This window comes from Lissotriton vulgaris, chromosome 2_2, assembly GCF_964263255.1.
Source record: "Lissotriton vulgaris chromosome 2_2, aLisVul1.2, whole genome shotgun sequence".
NCBI lineage: Eukaryota > Metazoa > Chordata > Amphibia > Caudata > Salamandridae > Lissotriton > Lissotriton vulgaris.
Genome location: NC_141688.1, coordinates 93927639 through 93944635, shown reverse-complemented (window position 1 = coordinate 93944635; position 16997 = coordinate 93927639). Strand labels below are relative to the sequence as shown.

The 16997-nt window shown below is 46.6% G+C and overlaps 1 protein-coding gene across 1 annotated transcript in view; it reads right to left on the bottom strand.

Moving 5' to 3' along the window:
* Positions 1 to 11884, bottom strand: part of GTF2A2 (general transcription factor IIA subunit 2) — a 106803-nt gene extending 94919 nt beyond the window's left edge. The window contains exon 1 of the mRNA XM_086959359.1: positions 11594 to 11884. The gene's annotated coding sequence lies outside the window, so the exon portion shown is untranslated. The remainder of the gene's footprint in view (positions 1 to 11593) is intronic.
* Positions 11885 to 16997: the final 5113 nt, after the last annotated feature.

The following is a 16997-nucleotide window of genomic DNA, read 5'->3' as shown; positions in this document are numbered from 1 at the left end:
ATGCCTGGAAAAAAAGCACCAATGGTGTCAGTGTATGACGCGCCATAGTGCTTTCTTACTTTATTGCTTTGGGCCGGGCATTGGGTCTGGAGCCAAGATGAAGGAAAGGCGGGGGGCAGCAAGGGCGGGGGGTGAGGGGGAAGAATCACTGACGCAGCTAGCATACTCTTGTTTATTGCAAGCGAGGGGTTGGGAGACAACAAGGAGTAAGGGGTTGGTGTAAGCGGGAGGGGGCACAGACAACAGAGGTAGGTGCTCGGGGTAAGCTGACTACAAAGGAGAGCAGGAGGGAGGGGCTGGGGCAGATAGACGGGCAACAGCTGGTAGGAGCATTGCTTTAAATGTGTATACATCTATGTATGCAAATAAGTATACAAAGTCCGATTTAAACATTTGAAGAAACCAAGTAGACATAATGTAAAGTCCATGGCACTCTGTAGCCTACGGAGAAAACATGCCCAGGCTGGCAGCTGGGCTCCGATGTTCCAGGCTGCTGGCAGGACTTCCAGGGTAGTAAAAGCCCTCAGCTCCCTGTCCGCTTTCTTCTGCTGGTGGAGGGGGCAGTAAATGAGTTACCCTCGGAAACACCACACATGTGCATCACATAGGAGAGACTCCTCCAGGGGACCGACGTCACCTTTGAATGTTAATTAACACTCCAGCAGTGAGAAGGTTAATTCAACTTACCCGGGCGGTGAGTGGGATTTGTGTTAATTAAAGCGCCACAGTTTTTAAAGCTAAAGCGCAGCACCCGGGGGCAGGACAGGGATGAGAGGCTGCAAGTTGCCGGTGCCAATGGCAAGTTTGTGTTAATTGGTTTCGGCAGCTGTGCATTAGAAAAGAAATGCGCGGCTGCCGTTCTTGAACCTGAAGGTGTCTTGCACATCAAAAGTGACAATGAGAAAAGAGCGGACTTTACCGGCAGAGAAATGAAAAGCGCATCACCCACTGTTGAAGGCAAACGCGATAGTACAAAAACAAGCATTGGCCATGAAAGAGACACGGCCTCGCGGCCGTGAAAGTGAAAGCACGTCCGTGAGACGCGCTCTGTAGTGGGGGAGAGGCATGGGCAGGGGCCGTTGTGAGACGGATTCCTCTGAAGTCTGATACGAGGCAGATGGTGTTTATGGCTGATGGGGTGTGAGGAGAAGTGAGGCCGAGCGCGCGCTGGGGAAGCTTCAGATGCCTGGCTCGGGGAGCAAATGGGTGCGAGGCTGATGGCTTTGTGCACACGTGTCTCCCCAGAGTGCACCACATGAACTGGACGTAATCCGCCCTTGTTCAAAAGTTTGTTTCACCTACAATAGTTCAGAGCTATAAATAGCTCGACCTAAAAATGTGTACTCACGGTTTCAAAGTTTAGCAATATGAGGCTAAGTATAATGCTCCCAGAATGCTTTCTGATTAGATGCAAATATCTGCAGAAGCTTGAGAGCAAGATTAATGACTCTTTGCTTTCAATATAAAATGTTCCTAAAAAAATGAAAGTAGGAAAAAAAAACATTTTTCTAAACTACTGTCACATTTCAGGTACCGTTTCTTTGCAGCATCATTTAGTAAAATGTGTTGCTGCATGCTAGTATTTCGCAAAAATATTCATGTTAGAAAATCAGTGTAACCAGTTTCAATAAATTATGAGAAACATAAAAATAAACAAGCATTGACAAAGCCAGTAGGTCTGAAATTAGTGATCAGCTTTTTAGTTTTGCCAATACATGACTTGCTTTGGCATGGTTTTTGTAAAGCCTACTTAGAGATGCCGGGCCCTCACCATTATAGCAAACATTGGCAAAAGCAAAAACAATTGGTCTAAAAAAAAGCACACACTGCCACATTAAATGTAAATGTAAATCCAGTACTTGTATAGCGCACAAATCACCCCCGAAGGGGTCTCAAGGCGCTGTTGGGAAGATTAAGCGAGCTATTGCCCAGAGTCGCATGGTGCTGGGCAGACCCCAGCCGCCAGAGCCAGGGATCGAACCGTGATCCCCAGCGTCCAGCGTCAGTCGCCCTGGCCGTGGCGCCACACCTCAAACGACTGTGTGCCAATATACCGGTACTCCTTGTGAAAGAGCTTAATGCCATCACTCACAGTGAAGCCAGCCGATACAGAGAGAGGGAGAGAGAATTCTAACAAACATAAAAGGTTGTGGTTAACGCCAGACCAAATTAGGGGAAGCTGTATGGCTTTCGTGAATTTACAAGAATTTATAGAAGTAGGGCAAGAAATGTTCTCATGGAAAATATTTGTGAACTGCAGTTTATCATGAGCAAATATGCAGGTGTAGATTTGCTCATGCGAAAACCCGAGTGTTTGCAAGGTCATTTTCCCATCAACCACTTTTTTTTCCAACTTTGGAAGAAGGGTTACGCCTGCCATTGTCAGGAGTAAATTTCCAACATTTCTCACTATGGGAAAAGATTAGAGAAGAGCAACCCTTAAAACATGCAAGTTAGTAGATTTGCACAGACTGAAAGGGCATTCCAACCGTGGAACTATTGCTTGCCACTACCTTCAGTCCCAGTATGTAGATCTGCAGAAACGTGGCAACATAAAGGAATTGCCAGTATTCAAAAACTACTATGGTATGAGCCCTGGCATAATCAAAGAGGCTATATAAGAGCTCTTATATAATAAGATTGCGGCTATAATTTGTCGCCTAACCACATGGCACCAAAGGGACAGGTGGATTTTGTTACAGGACAAGTAGATTTATGAAGCAACTTGCCCCATGGACAAGTATATATTTTAATAAATTCCACACCCCTGAAAACGTCTCCCTCAAGGCGTTCCCCGGGCCTGCAAACAGGTCCACTACCTGGACCCCGAACCGGGCCATCAGGCAACCAAACACTTCCTGAGACATGCACATGTCCGATAGGGAGGGAAACACCCTGCTCAGGCGATCCACCTCCGATTTCAAAATCCCTGGCAGATGTAAAGCCCTCAGAGACAACAAGTGCGACTCCGCCCACAGGCCGGTACGTTGAGCCAACAAATGGAGGGAAGCCACCTTTGCGCTCCCTTGGCGGTTGATATAACACAGTACCACCGTGTTGTCCAACCGAACCATCACATCCCTCTGAAGGACCCAATGCAGAAAATTAGTCAACGCCAACTAAACTGCCTTCAATTCCCTCCAATTCGAGGACATTTCCGCCTCCGGAACAGACCAAAGACCCTGCACCAACTCCTGACCCAAGACCGCACCCCAACCCAGTTCGCTGGCATCTGTTGTCAGGACCAACCTCATCTGGGACACAAAGGGTGAGCCCTGTAAGAGGTACCGATCCACCAGCCACCAGGACAACTCCTGGGCGATGGACACACTCCCCGGAATCAACAGCTCGTAATTCAGAGAGGCCGGATCCCAATGCCCCAGAAGATGATTCACCAGGGGGTATAAGTGTAAACGGGCCCAAGGAACAATCATCACAGTAGCTGACATCAGCCCCTGAACACGCAACCACTGGCGAGCCGTGGAAGACCGAGCCCCCAACACCTTCCTCAGTTCGTGCACAGGAGTCAGTCTGCAGGGTTCCGACAGGAAGACCTTTCCCAACCTGGTGTTGAACACCCCACCCCCCCCCCCAATGAACAACAGCTCCTGAGTGTGGCGAAGATGGGACTTCTCCAAGTTCAGAATCCACCCGAACCGTTGAAGGAGACTGCAAACCTCCCGGGAATGTGTCTGAGTCTGAAGGAAAAAAGAGGAAGAAATCAGCCAATCGTCCAAGTAAGGGAAAACCTGTGTACCCCGAGCAGGCAACAAACCCACCAAGGGTGCCAACACTTTAGTAAACGCCCCCCCCCCCCCTCAACCCCAGACTCCACCAGGGATTGCAGGAAAGTAAAAAAGGGGGAAACACGGGCTCGAAATGAAACAAGCACCGAGACAGCAAAATAGTTTGAGAAGCCAAACCGCCACGCCCTCCGCACGCCGTAAAGCCTGCCGCGTCCCACACACCTCCCCTCCCTCCCCGGGTGTTCCCGCTAGAGCAGGGAACGAACCCGGAAGAGGGGTGGCCGCAGCAGGGAGTCACCACCCCACACCAGGCCGTCCGGACTCCACAACCCCATGGTCCCACTACAGCAGGGACTCAAAGCATATGCCCACAAGGAAAAACAGGCACAATGGGGGTTAAAAACAGGCGCTTAACATCCCGTTTCACACTTACCCGATAGGGGGCCAATTCCAGCACCCCCTCACGACTAAGTCTGCCCGAAAGTGATTCCGCAGAAAAAACAAACAGGTTGTTGATTGGCAGGTCACAGGGTTATATGCCTCAGGGTATGGGGGTTTGGCCTGGAGGGAAGGAATGGGTTTTAAGTTGATTGGGAGTTTCTGGTGGGAGGAGCTAAGCTCATGTAGTTAGGACTGGGACTGGGAGGGCTGACGAGGAGGTAATGGACAAGCCGATAGAGCTGCAGGTCAGAAATTAAGTGTACTCTCAAGGGAGTGCTTGGGATCCTAATGTGTTGCAAGCGATACTGCAGCCTAGAAAAGGGGTGCTTCCTTGCTTTTTGACCTTGCTCTTTAGGTACACGGGCCCTATGCGTTTATGACAGTTTAAATCCAGTAGTACAGAAGAGAGGAAGCATAACGGACAAAGCATAAGCTGAGTAAAAAAACTGAAGCAGAGAACTTTCTAAAACAGTCAAATTCCTTGTCAAAATGGAACAATGATTGTTCTTTTAGTCCAGATGAAGTATTCTGCAACAAACTGGCAACATTTTTCCAGTCTAAAGTCAACTCTATTTATCAAAATGTCTCACCTTCCTCAAATACAATAAATGGAGGTGATGTCCCAACTTACATTCAGGAACCTGACTCACAGAGTATCAACAGACATTCATTGTACCCACAATTTGGGCGTTTTTCTCCTTTTACGAAGGAAAAAATAAATCAGTTCCATCACCCTTATTAAATCTGGGGTTCCATCAGATCCCAGTCCACCACAGGTTCTTAAGCAAGTTGCCTATGTTGTTGCCAGCCCACTTATGGAACTGTTGAATGAAATATTGATTACAGGGCAATTTCCGAACATATGGAAAAAGGAATCTATTCTGCCACTGATAAAGAAACGTTCCTTGGACCCAACGAACATGGAGAAATACAGGCCTATATCCCGCCTACCTTTCCCGGCCAAAATTCTCAAGAAATCTTTGAATGAGAAGATGCTAGCTTTTTTGGATGCTAACCGGCTGCTCGATCCTTCACGAAATAGTTTTAGACCAAATCATCGCACTGAATCTGCCTTGGTAGCAGCTTCTGAGGAACTAAGAAAGGCAATCAATAAGGGCGGAAAGGCGGCGCTGATTTATTGGATCTTTCTGCTGCTTTCGACACATTTCACCACTCACTCCTTATAAAACATCTCCATCTGCTAGGCTTCAGACATTCGGCTCTGACCTTGCGAAGCTCATTCCTGAGTAACAGGCAGCAACGGTGGAGTGCGAGTTTGTCACTGTTTTCCCTCTTTGTGGTGTTCCCCAGGGGTCTTCCATAAGCCCCACGTAGTTTGATATTTATGTTAGTCCCCTTATCAGACTCATTCAAAGCTATGGTTTTGCTGTGTTCTCTCTACATATGACACGCAGATAGTGGTCTATCTCATCAGACGTAAAGAAGGAGGCAAGAAACTTTTGTAATTGCATGTACCAAGTGCCAGAATAATTGTCTGAAATTGAATACAGATAAAACAGAGGTGCTGCTTTTTGGAAAGGAGACCATGTTTTGGAATGACTCAGTGGCTGTCGAGCCTGGCTACACTACCAGCTCCAGTCCAGAAAGTTCGAAATCTGGGAGTCATTTTCGACACAGAATTATCTTTCTAAGAGCAAATAAACTCTTAACTCTTCTGGCTTTTTTGTGTAGAAGATTCTGAAATTATTTTTTTCTTTTATGCCCCATGACCTCAGAATACAGCTCTTATTTTCGCTAAGCTGGAATACTTCAATGCTCTGTATTTAGGAGCCCAGAAATGAGCGGTAAAGAAATTGCAGATTTTGCAAAACGCAGGGGCGAGACTGCTGCTCAAAATCCCAACGTTTATTTCTGTATCTCAATCATTGCAGAGTCTTCATTGGCTCCCAGTGAGAAAAAGGATTGTTTTATAAGGCTATGTGTATGATCCACAAGGCCCTTCATCGGACTGGCCCAAAGTACTTACAGGATCGTTACTCCTCATACAAGCCAAGTAGGACCCTTAGATCCAACTCCTTATGCTTTATCATCATTCCTCGGTCTAACAAAGCAAGATATGGAGGGTGTTTGGGGGGGGGGGGGGGCGAAGTGGGGTGGGGGTATGGCTTTTTCCATATGTGCAGGAAATTGGTGGCACTCACTACCTCTTACGTGCGCTTTCAATCATCCTTGATTCAAGTTAGGAAACAGCTGAAACTCTGGCTGTTTACCAAAGTTGTTGAATGAGCTGCTGCTAGAATATTGTTGAGTCTTTACGACAACTTGCTCCGTTTCTCCAACCATTTTGCCAGTGTTGGACACCCCTGGGTATGACCGTGCATTAAAAAATTAATTTTATTCAGTCAAAGAGGGTGTGCATGAAAAATATTTTTCAAAACGCACTTATCTTTTCCACTGCCGGCCTCTCCTCCGTCTCCGATTAGCTCTTCTTCCTGACTAGTCTGGATGATCTTAAGAAATCCAATAAACTCTGCCGCTCCCTTGAGAAGGCCTGGAAAAAAGATCCAACCACCAGCTCCAAGGTAGCCTTCAAAAACGCCACCCGCTCACACCACCAACTGATCCGAAAAGCCAAGAAAGCCGCTTTCAAGGACCGACTAGATAACAACGCCCACAACAGCAAAGAACTATTCAATATCGTCAAGGAATTTACCAATCCCACGGCCAACTCCAACGACATCACCCCCTCCCAAGCCCTCTGCGACTCCCTAGCCTCATTCTTCCACAACAAAATCGCAGACATCCACAACAGCTTCGACAACCAACCCGTAGACCAACCCACCCAACCCCCTGCAGGACCCCCACCTCCCTTGAACACCCTCAACGACTGGAACCCAATCTCCACTGAGGACACCATCCGCCTGATGAACTCCATCCACTCAGGATCCCCAACTGACCCATGCCCTCACCACATCTTCAACAAAGCAGACTCCATCATAGCACCACACTTCCGAGATGTCATCAACTGCTCCCTCAACTCCGCCACCTTCCCGGAAAGCTGGAAACATGCCGAACTCAGCGCCCTCCTGAAGAAACCCACAGCTGACCCCTCCGAACTCAAAAACTACCGCCCCATCTCGCTCCTTCCATTCCCGGCCAAAGTCATCGAGAAAGCGGTCAACAACCAGCTCGCCGCCTTCCTTGAAACAAACAAATCCCTCGACTCCTCACAATCCGGCTTCCGAGCCAAACACAGCACTGAAACCGCCCTCATCGCAGCAACAGACGACATTCGAACCCTCCTGGACAATGGAGACACAGTCGCCCTCATCCTCCTTGACCTCTCCGCAGCCTTCGACACAGTCTGCCACAGCACCCTTCTACAGCGCCTCAAAAACATCGGAATACAAGGAAAAGCATTGGAATGGATCACCTCGTTCCTCACCGGAAGAACCCAGAGAGTCCGCCTTCCACCTTTCATATCAGAGGCCACTGAAGTCATCTGCGGCGTACCCCAAGGATCCTCACTCAGTCCCACCCTCTTCAACGTATACATGAGCCCCCTCGCGGCCATCGCACGCCAACACAACCTCAACATCATCTCCTACGCGGATGACACTCAACTAATCCTTTTACTCACCAACGACCCTAGCACCGCCAAAACTAACCTTCACGAAGGAACGAAAGAAGTTGCCGAATGGATAAAACACAGCCGTATGAAACTGAACTCAGACAAAACAGAAGTCCTTATCTTAGGCACCTCCCCCTCTGCCTGGGACGACTCTTGGTGGCCAGAAGCCCTTGGAAAAGCACCCATCCCGACGGACCACGCACGGAACTTGGGCGTCATCCTGGATTCCTCACTTTCAATGAATAGACAAGTCAACGCCGTCTCTTCATCCTGCTTCAACATTCTTCGCATGCTCAAAAAAACATTTCGTTGGATCCCCACCGAAACTAGGAAAACGGTCACCCACGCTCTGGTCACGAGCCGACTGGACTACGGAAACACCCTCTACGCCGGTACTTCCGCCAAACTCCAGAAAAAACTCCAACGAATCCAGAACGCTTCAGCCAGGCTCATATTAGACATCCCGCGCAAAGAACACATCTCTGGTCACCTGAAAAATCTCCACTGGCTCCCCGTCAATAAGAGGATCACTTTCCGGCTCCTAACCCACGCACACAAAGCACTCTACGAAATCGGACCAGAATGCCTCAACACACGACTGTCCTTCTACACCCCCTCACGCCAACTACGATCATCCAACCAAGCCCTGGCCACTGTACCTCGCATCAACAAAACCACCATGGGAGGCAGATCCTTTTCCTACCTGGCAGCTAAAACCTGGAACTCACTTCCCACTCACCTTCGCCTTACTCAGAACCACCTAGCATTCAGAAAGCAACTTAAAACGTGGATATTTGACCAATAATTCCCCACCCCTCTTCAAGCGCCTTGAGACCCTCCGGGTATGTAGCGCGCTATATAAATTTTCTGACTTGACTTGACTTAGCCAATCACAACGCTGCAATGCAGCACTGTGATTGGCCTGAGCACCAAAGACCGGCGCTCAGATGGGGACAGGGAGCCTGCGCATATTCCCTACAAGGCTGTACATTACATACTGATGGGGAACATGCAAAGTTTGCATGACTGTTTGGTCAGCCAAAACAGCCAGCCAAGCAGTCATGCACACTTAAGTGTGCCCAAACCACTCCTCCTTGAGCCACCAGCCCCGCCCTCACCCAGCACCACAGTAGCAAAAAATAAAATCATAATAACGTTATCGTTTTATTTTTCCCTTTTTCAATGCTCTAAGAGCAGTGAGGCAACGCTCCTTCGCACTAGCAGAGGAGCCGCTACTGATATCATTGCTACCCTATCCTCTCTTCCTGCGCCTGCTATCACATCAATGTGTAACCAGTCTCTGACCCTAGACACTATTCCACGGTTATGGAAAGCAGCACAAGTCACACCTAACCTGAAAAAGCCCAATGCAATGCCATAATCCTCGCATCAAGTGAATCCCTTTTTCTCCAAAATGCAGGTGGTTCAAAACACTGCTACCTGCCTGGTCAACAACTTGCCTCCCCGGTCACAGTCAGCCCCCACGCTCAGAGCCCTTTCTTGGCTCCCTATTAGAAAGAGAACACTGTTCCAATTGCTTGCTCTGCCTGAGCTACCAATCTTGGTCAGGCTTAGTTCCACAATATCTACAGGACTGACTCACTCTATTCCACCCTGGCCGGAATCTAAGATCGAAAAATCAACTTCTATGTCATCTGCATATTCGAATGTCAAAATTTGGAGGCGTGACATTCTCCTATCTTGACACTTAACAGGCTCCCTGTGTTCATCCATGCATGCTCCAGTTGTTCTAATGAGCTGCCTCTTACCCTACCTGCCGGTCACATCGCCAAGATATCCCTTCGGAGAAGAGTCGTTGCGCTTTAACAAGAACCAAATAACATACCATAAAATTTGTACAAACCCTGGGAAACATTGTACAAACCCTGGGAAACTTAGAACAAAGGTATGGACGGCATTTGGTCAAGAGATACTGCACTTCCTCTCTCATGCCTGCTTTCACATGTGTCAGTGTCATGAGTCAGTGCGAAGAGTCAACAAACAAAGAACAAGTTACTAGAATACATGTACTAGATGCAGAATTAAGGAGGACAACCCTGAGTCAATGCAGAGTCAGAGAAAAAAAAAGTCCCTGGAATACATTCACTAGATGCAGAATAACGAAGGCCGGCGCTAATAGTTAATTTAGCCACAAGGGAGACATAGCAGACACTGGCAGGTCTAGTTCACTGGCAAGAACGTGCCCAGACATTAATGCAACACAGCATATGGAGTGTGGAGATCTGTCTCTAGATAGACAGGGTGTGAAATCAAGCGTGAATTGAGGTGGTTAGAGAAAGAATCCCAGAGAAACCTGTGGCTGAGTGAGGCAGCGGCACACGGTATGTTGGTGACCAGTGCGAGTTAAGGATACAAAGCAGCAAACTGAACCGAAACTAATATACAGATGGGTTCACTCCAAGGGGGCTTTAGGTATGGAAAAGACACTGGCTGAACCGGATTAGAGCAGGCAACCGTGGCATACAAGTCCTTGAGTTAAGAAATGAGTCCCTATGGGGTGGAGATTAAGAACGACCTTACAACAATTTGGACAGGCACTCAGTTTAATTAGTTGGAAGAGTGATGCTTAAAGTTGAGGGTCCAAGTATAAAAGGTATATTGGACATCAATTTCACACCAGCCAAGGTAGCACTTGATCTTTGGAGGGATATTGTATTTGAGTTTGTGGTTTTGCAATGTTACGAAGCGATGGGTTGACTCCGCACAAGTGGAAACAATAATAATAATTGATTACATCAACTAAGCAACAATACAAAAATTGACAGAAGAAAAAAAGGAAATATTAGACGCCCCATTTGCTAAAGCAGGAATTATGAATGTGGTAACAGAAACGCAAATAGGTAAAATGCTAAGAAGTGACGGTAAACTTATAGATATGTCCAAACGATTGCCAGCACCATGGTAACCTAGCTTATGGAAGGCAGTGAAGAAGCAAGATCGTTTGCTCTTTTTATGAGGGAAATATTGTTGATATTGATCACTAAACCAGTGAGGGACCCTGCAGAGATATCATCTTACAGACCATGCAATGCTACTTATTAGAGGGTGTATTAAAAAAGGGGGGGAAAGAGGCAAGGTTTAAGAGCTAAAGCGTTTTCTTACAATTGCCCCTTGTCAGTCAATGGTCAAAACAATGTATTGACCAGGCCAGACGACAGTATGCGACTATACGGTGATATTTTGCATCGTTAAGTGATGTACGACAACGAATAACGAGAGCACTTTAACGAAGAAACCTTGAAATTACATCCATACGGAGTACGGACCATACCATTATCTTATTCTTATATCCGCTGTTTTCCAATCATTAGTGCATTAGGATCTCGATACTCAGTGCCTAAAAACTTCCGACCACTCTGGCTAGGGGACTCTGCTCCGTGGTCACTTCACTGAGCATGATAAAATCAGCAAAAAGCATGGCAGTACATTAGAATGGCCGTCTCTCTAGATTTAAAGAAGGCTCTCCCCAAACGCTGGTTGGCCACCGACCCGTTACTGTGCCAGACATGCAAGTGCACCACGCACGATGAACCGAGTCCATCAGTATCACATACGCCGAAAACTCTGCCAATAGTTGCTTTTTTTTGCAATTTTTTATAGCGCTTTACATGAGCGCCATTCACATTCCAGAAGGAGGCATGGGGAGATTATGCGATTTGCCCAGAATTACAGGATGTTACGCCGAGACTCGAAGTCGGCAGTCCAGGTTGTTAGTCCACATCGTTTACTCACAAGTGTACAAGGTACTGGATGGGAGGGGCGAGGACTGTGCTTGAACGGACGTCTCACTTACCGCGCTCTCAGTGCAGGCCCGAGGCGGCGGTTGGAGTAGGGAACTGCAGCCGTGTAGGTAGGTGAGAGCGGGAGACCTAGCCCCGTACCCGCACAACGAAGAAACACGGTGGGCAGTCACAGACCGAGGATGTGAAGGCTCTCAAGAGAGGAAAGAACCGCAGGAAGTGACGCGCACACATCCAAGTAGAGGCCGGGTGGTTCTCGGTTGCGGCGCTCGAGACAGACTGTGCTGCAAAGTAGCTTCCATCCACCATCGAGGACTCGGTGACCGTTACCTACCAGTACTGTGGCTCGCACGTATGTCTGGTCGACTGCTTACCTGAGGCTTGGCGTCGGTCAGCCAATAAATCGTCAGAGGCTCTGTACCTTACGCAACCGCAGCGTCGGATTGGTAACGCGGTCACTGTGAACCATAGCTGCAAAGGTTTCAGATTGCTATAAGTGACATTTTCATAATTTCAGTGTAATTATGAGTGACATTTCAACGACTATGAGTGACACTTTCTCGCTAGCAAAATCAAGCAGTAAAGACGAGGGAATCATATAAATGTCAGAAATTACATTCATTTGAGGATAGATGCTAATGTTTCAGATTGCTTATGTGTGACTGACATTTTCATAGATTCAGTGGATTTACGAAAGACACTGATTTGAGCAATAAGAAAGTCGAACTCAGTAGCAGGTGCTTTTAAAGCTAATTTTTTTTTTAAATAATCAGCACCCTCCACCCCAACCTCAGCTTCAGGTGTGGCTGAACCACAAAAATCTAAAGGTTCTCTGTGACAAAAGCAGCAACCCACTGAGCTATCTACATATAATACAGTTCATTACAATACAATATGCTGGTAGACTTTCTTTGCAGTATGCATATAAACTCTCTGCTGTACTTAATATTGAGTGAAAACAGCCATGAGACAAAACTCGGACAGCTCTCCAGCGGGGATATGAATCTTCTGCCTTAACTCTGACTAAGCAAGTCTTACAGTGCTGGGAAAATAAAGGCTGCTGCTTGTAGTACTACTGTCAAGTAAGGATAATAAACCCTTTAACTAAACTAGCAGTTTTGATGATTTATTAGTGCAGACAAAACTCGAAGATGGCCTGCATTTACAGCACAAACAGACAACTTTAGTGTACCCATTTACAAAGCGCTATGCTGTGCTGGAGTCCTCCTCGCTAGTCTCTTATTAAACATATTGAATTTCAGTAGCAGATTATTAAATTAATATCTGACTTACTCTGAAATAAAATTGCCGGCGGGCGGCATTGACATTATTAATTTAGTTCCTGGGCCTGTCCTGTCCCAGCATGGGGCCCTGACTGCAGGTTAGGACAGGTCTGAGGTGCGAAAAGCAGTGTGGTGTGCCAATGCGTTGGCGTCACACCTGATACGTGATACTTGGCAGGACTGCGGGCAATGCCCGAGGGGCCGGTGTCCAGTTCCAGCTGTGAGCTGCTTTATTAGGCAGCCTGGGTGGCGATTTGGACAGTTTTTGTGTTGTTCGATGCAGCCAGCGGCCCAGAGGGTGCCTGACTGGCCTTTCTGGAGGCAGATGGGCGCCCATTACCTCCTTTTTATCAACCTGCATAGGTGTAGCTCCCTCTCTCTGCTGGGCCGGCCAATTAATGTATGCATATTGAGCGAGAGCAGGGGCGTGAGCAAAAGTGGCCTCACTTGTTTTCAGGTGTGTTTCACCAATGTAAACTAATCTGTCTGTGCATATGTTTTTTCACAGCTACCCTTTTTTTTTTTTTTTTAAATAAAATTTAGCCAAAGCAGTGTTTTGCAGACAGGCAATATGCAAATGTGGGCCACTTTATTTTAGAGTGCCCGGGCTGATTTTGAATTCCAATCCAACCCTACACTGGAGTAGTACCGTGACGAGAAGGGACAATCAGAGAATAAATAAAGTTCATGGACACGTGCTTTCCTTGACCAGGACCATATGGTCAACATGTGCGGTCGCGAAAGCAACCGTGCTAAGGCCTTGCTATTTAGAAACAGATGGCCTCCCTAATGATAAGAAATTGCTTCGCAACAGCTGCAAGCAGATGATCCAGTCCGGATGGGCCAGAAGAAAAGGGGAAAGGGCGGCAACAAAAAAGGCTCAGTTCCAATCCAAGGCCAGCGTTTTAAATAAACGATGGTGCCAGCCAATGAAATTGAGGGGCAAGGCTTCAAGTCCCCTCCTGAAAACCCCTCATCCACAATAGATCGCGCATGCACGCTGCAACGCTAGGCGAGACCTAAAAACTAGAAAGTACTGCTTCTGGATTGATAGACCGGTCTGTCCATAATTGTCAGACATGTAGGGGGGAGGGATAAGTCTGTTAAGTCTTGTATTGCAAGTCCCAACCAGGTGTATTTGCAGAAGGGCCCTGGCACCAATCTGGTTAAGATATAGCTGGCCTTTTTTCGATTTAGCCAAGGAAAGAAATATGCACTTTTTTATGGTTGATTACTTTTCCAAATGGCAAGAGTTGAAAAGGAGTCAAAAGACACCAGAGATTCTGCCACTTGCTTTTTAGGACATCTTTTGCCTAAAGGTTTAACAGAGTGTTTAGTGACTGATAAAGGTCCACAATTTGTAAGTAGTAAGGTGCAGAAACATTTAAATAGTTGTGGTTTCTTTCACACAAAATAAATTATCTGTATACAAACCTGAAGTTAACAGATAAGCTGCATGCTTTAACAGAGCCATTAATGGGTTAGTTCAGCTTGCCATAAAAGGATGTTTGTTTAGAAGAGGGCTCTTTAAACTAGCCTTTTTTAACCCCTTCGATGCGGATGACAAAGCCAGCTCGTCATGGGCATTACCTGCGCTGCGCGCATGACGAGCTGGCTTTGTCACGAAAGCCGCGATTTTCACATTTCAGCGTGCAGCGGGAAAACCCGCTAGCGTGCATGCGGTTAAAACAGAACAACCCTTAATATATTGTTCTGTGCTACATTCTATTTGAACTTTTAAGAGGCCACAAACTCCACACATGGTGACCCTGTGGTGGATAAGGAATAAGTATTGTTAATAACAAAGCGCTTGCCACAAAGTTGAAATAGTCAATAATTATACATGAAAAGAAAAAGTGAGGTGGCTTTCAAATGTATTAAGGAGTATAAGTGGGTTAGAGCTAAATTACTGAAATCAGGGGAAAACAGTGCCATCTGGCCGGATCTTGTGGAATTTACTAATCTACTGATCAGTGCTGGGAGAATCAAGATTAGCACTGTGTGCAATGTCGGAAGATTTAAAAAATAATTTTTATAATTCCTTTTATTAACAAGAATTAAGATTTTTGAAGATATTCGAGAATAGAGGTTTATTTTATGATGCTCAACACTCCTTAAAAGTTTCACCTGCAGTTCTGGGTTCTGTTCTGCTGCCCACCCAGAGGCACTGAGGCAAAGTATGGTTTACTGCCACTTTTAACCTTCTCACAGGACAAGCAACTTTTATTCTTTCAGCTTTATTAGCTGTAAAGAGGTGACAAACGGTGGCTGAGAAGGGGCGAGCTGAACCACAACAGGGGTCCTACACAATACAGCTTCAAGACAATAGTGGGATGGTCACCCTGGAGGATGTGGACACTATCCAATAAATCACCCTGAACAATTGTATGAAAGCTATACTGGGGGCCTGAACTTAAAACATGGCTTTTGAGATTTAGTACTTCCTTTAAACTTTTTTCTAAGTGCTCTCAAATTGCTAGATTAGTGGCCAGTGTATAGTTTGCACACGATTAAACAAACTGGGATATGTACAAGGAAGTGGTGGAGAGCAGCGTTAGCCTCCTTGGCTTAACGCCGCGCTCCTTCACTTCTGAAACGCATGGCTGCACCTTATTTACAAGAATGTGGTGCAGCCTTGCGTTTCCCCCTGCAACGGTACTAAGTTTAACAAAAAGGTAGCTGAGGCATATATTCAAAAAGTGACTGCACAAGAGCATGCAATTTGGCTATATTAAAAACCATACTGATGCATGTGCCTTAAGGGCCATAGCTTCTAACCTTTTACATATTTTGTAGCTTTACTGGTTCCAATTCCTAACTATCCCACAACTGGTGGTGACAGTGACTTATGATGGTTAGTCTAATGTGAGCATAGCTGCACAGTCTAACTTTAGAATACAGAGGTTAGTCCCAGAATTTTTGGGTAAACCCAGATTAGATACTGTGAATCTAGTTCCAAGGCACCAATTAATTGTCTGCCAACTCCAGTGAACATCCCACCTTGTTAAAAGTCCCATCAATTACTTTTTTATTGCACTCACTACCTTTTCTTTGGGCCCTATAACAGTAGGTGGTTAGTGGGCGAGTGTTATAGATACTAACATTCTCATTGGTGTATTAAAGTTAAAATTATGTCACTCAATTTGGATACAAGAGTTGCTCATTCTTTAAATGTGCCTTATGAAAGTTGCAATAGCGATCAGTGAATACTTCCAGCCATTAAAAAACGCAGCAAGGAGCACATCTGATCTTGCTGGCGTAAGGTCTTCTATAGCAGGACCAGAGGCTTCTGATTATGCTGTCTCAATTTCTTTACTGAACTCACAGCAGCCAATGAAAGTAAAACTACACAACGTAAAAACAACATTACCCATGAGGCTTTGAACTACGCCTCCTTATCACAGCCAATGGCAACATCACAAAGTATACAAAATAGAGAAGCACCATCCTAGCTTCCTCTTTCTTTGCTGCTCCGCAGCCCAGATAAGTGCCTCTCTATTTTGTTTGTTTACAGTACTGTGCGTGCGTTTTAGCGCCTTGTATTCACCTGTATATTTGACTTTCATACGATGTTGGGGAGTGTACTATTGATTGTGGAGATTGTGTACATACTTGTGCCCAAGCGCGTTCTTTCCGTCTGCCCCCGAGTGCTTCTCCGCTTCGCTTCTCCGCGCGTGTTCGCACGCCTTATCTCCCCGCTATTTAAGCACGTGTTGCGCTTCGTTCTAGTGCCCCAATTGTCAGCCCCACGCTGCCGCCGGCTTTGCTGGCTGCGATCTTCGCTCGTGATCGGAGAGATTTGGGACCCCCACCGCAGGGAGAAAGTTGCACGCCGGAGCCCTGCTGGGCCTCCAGCGTGTGTCTCGGGAGCTAGCACGCGCCTCAGTGCGCGCGCAGCTCCCTTTTCACTGCCGGACCGATGCCCTGCCCCAGGCTGAAGCGGGGATAGACGCAGCAGGCCCTGGAGTCATTACGGGCCGCTTTTCAAAGTAGATAAGGAAGCGTTTATGCTCAGCTCTCCCTAGACATTAACTCTTGAGCTTCCAGGAGAGCTGGATGATAATTTTTGGCACCCTTTTTCTGCTTGAAGATAAGGGTTTATTCCCTCCATTAGACCTAGATTGGACTGCATATTAAGTGCCTTAATTAATATCTTGCTGACTTTCATACTCTT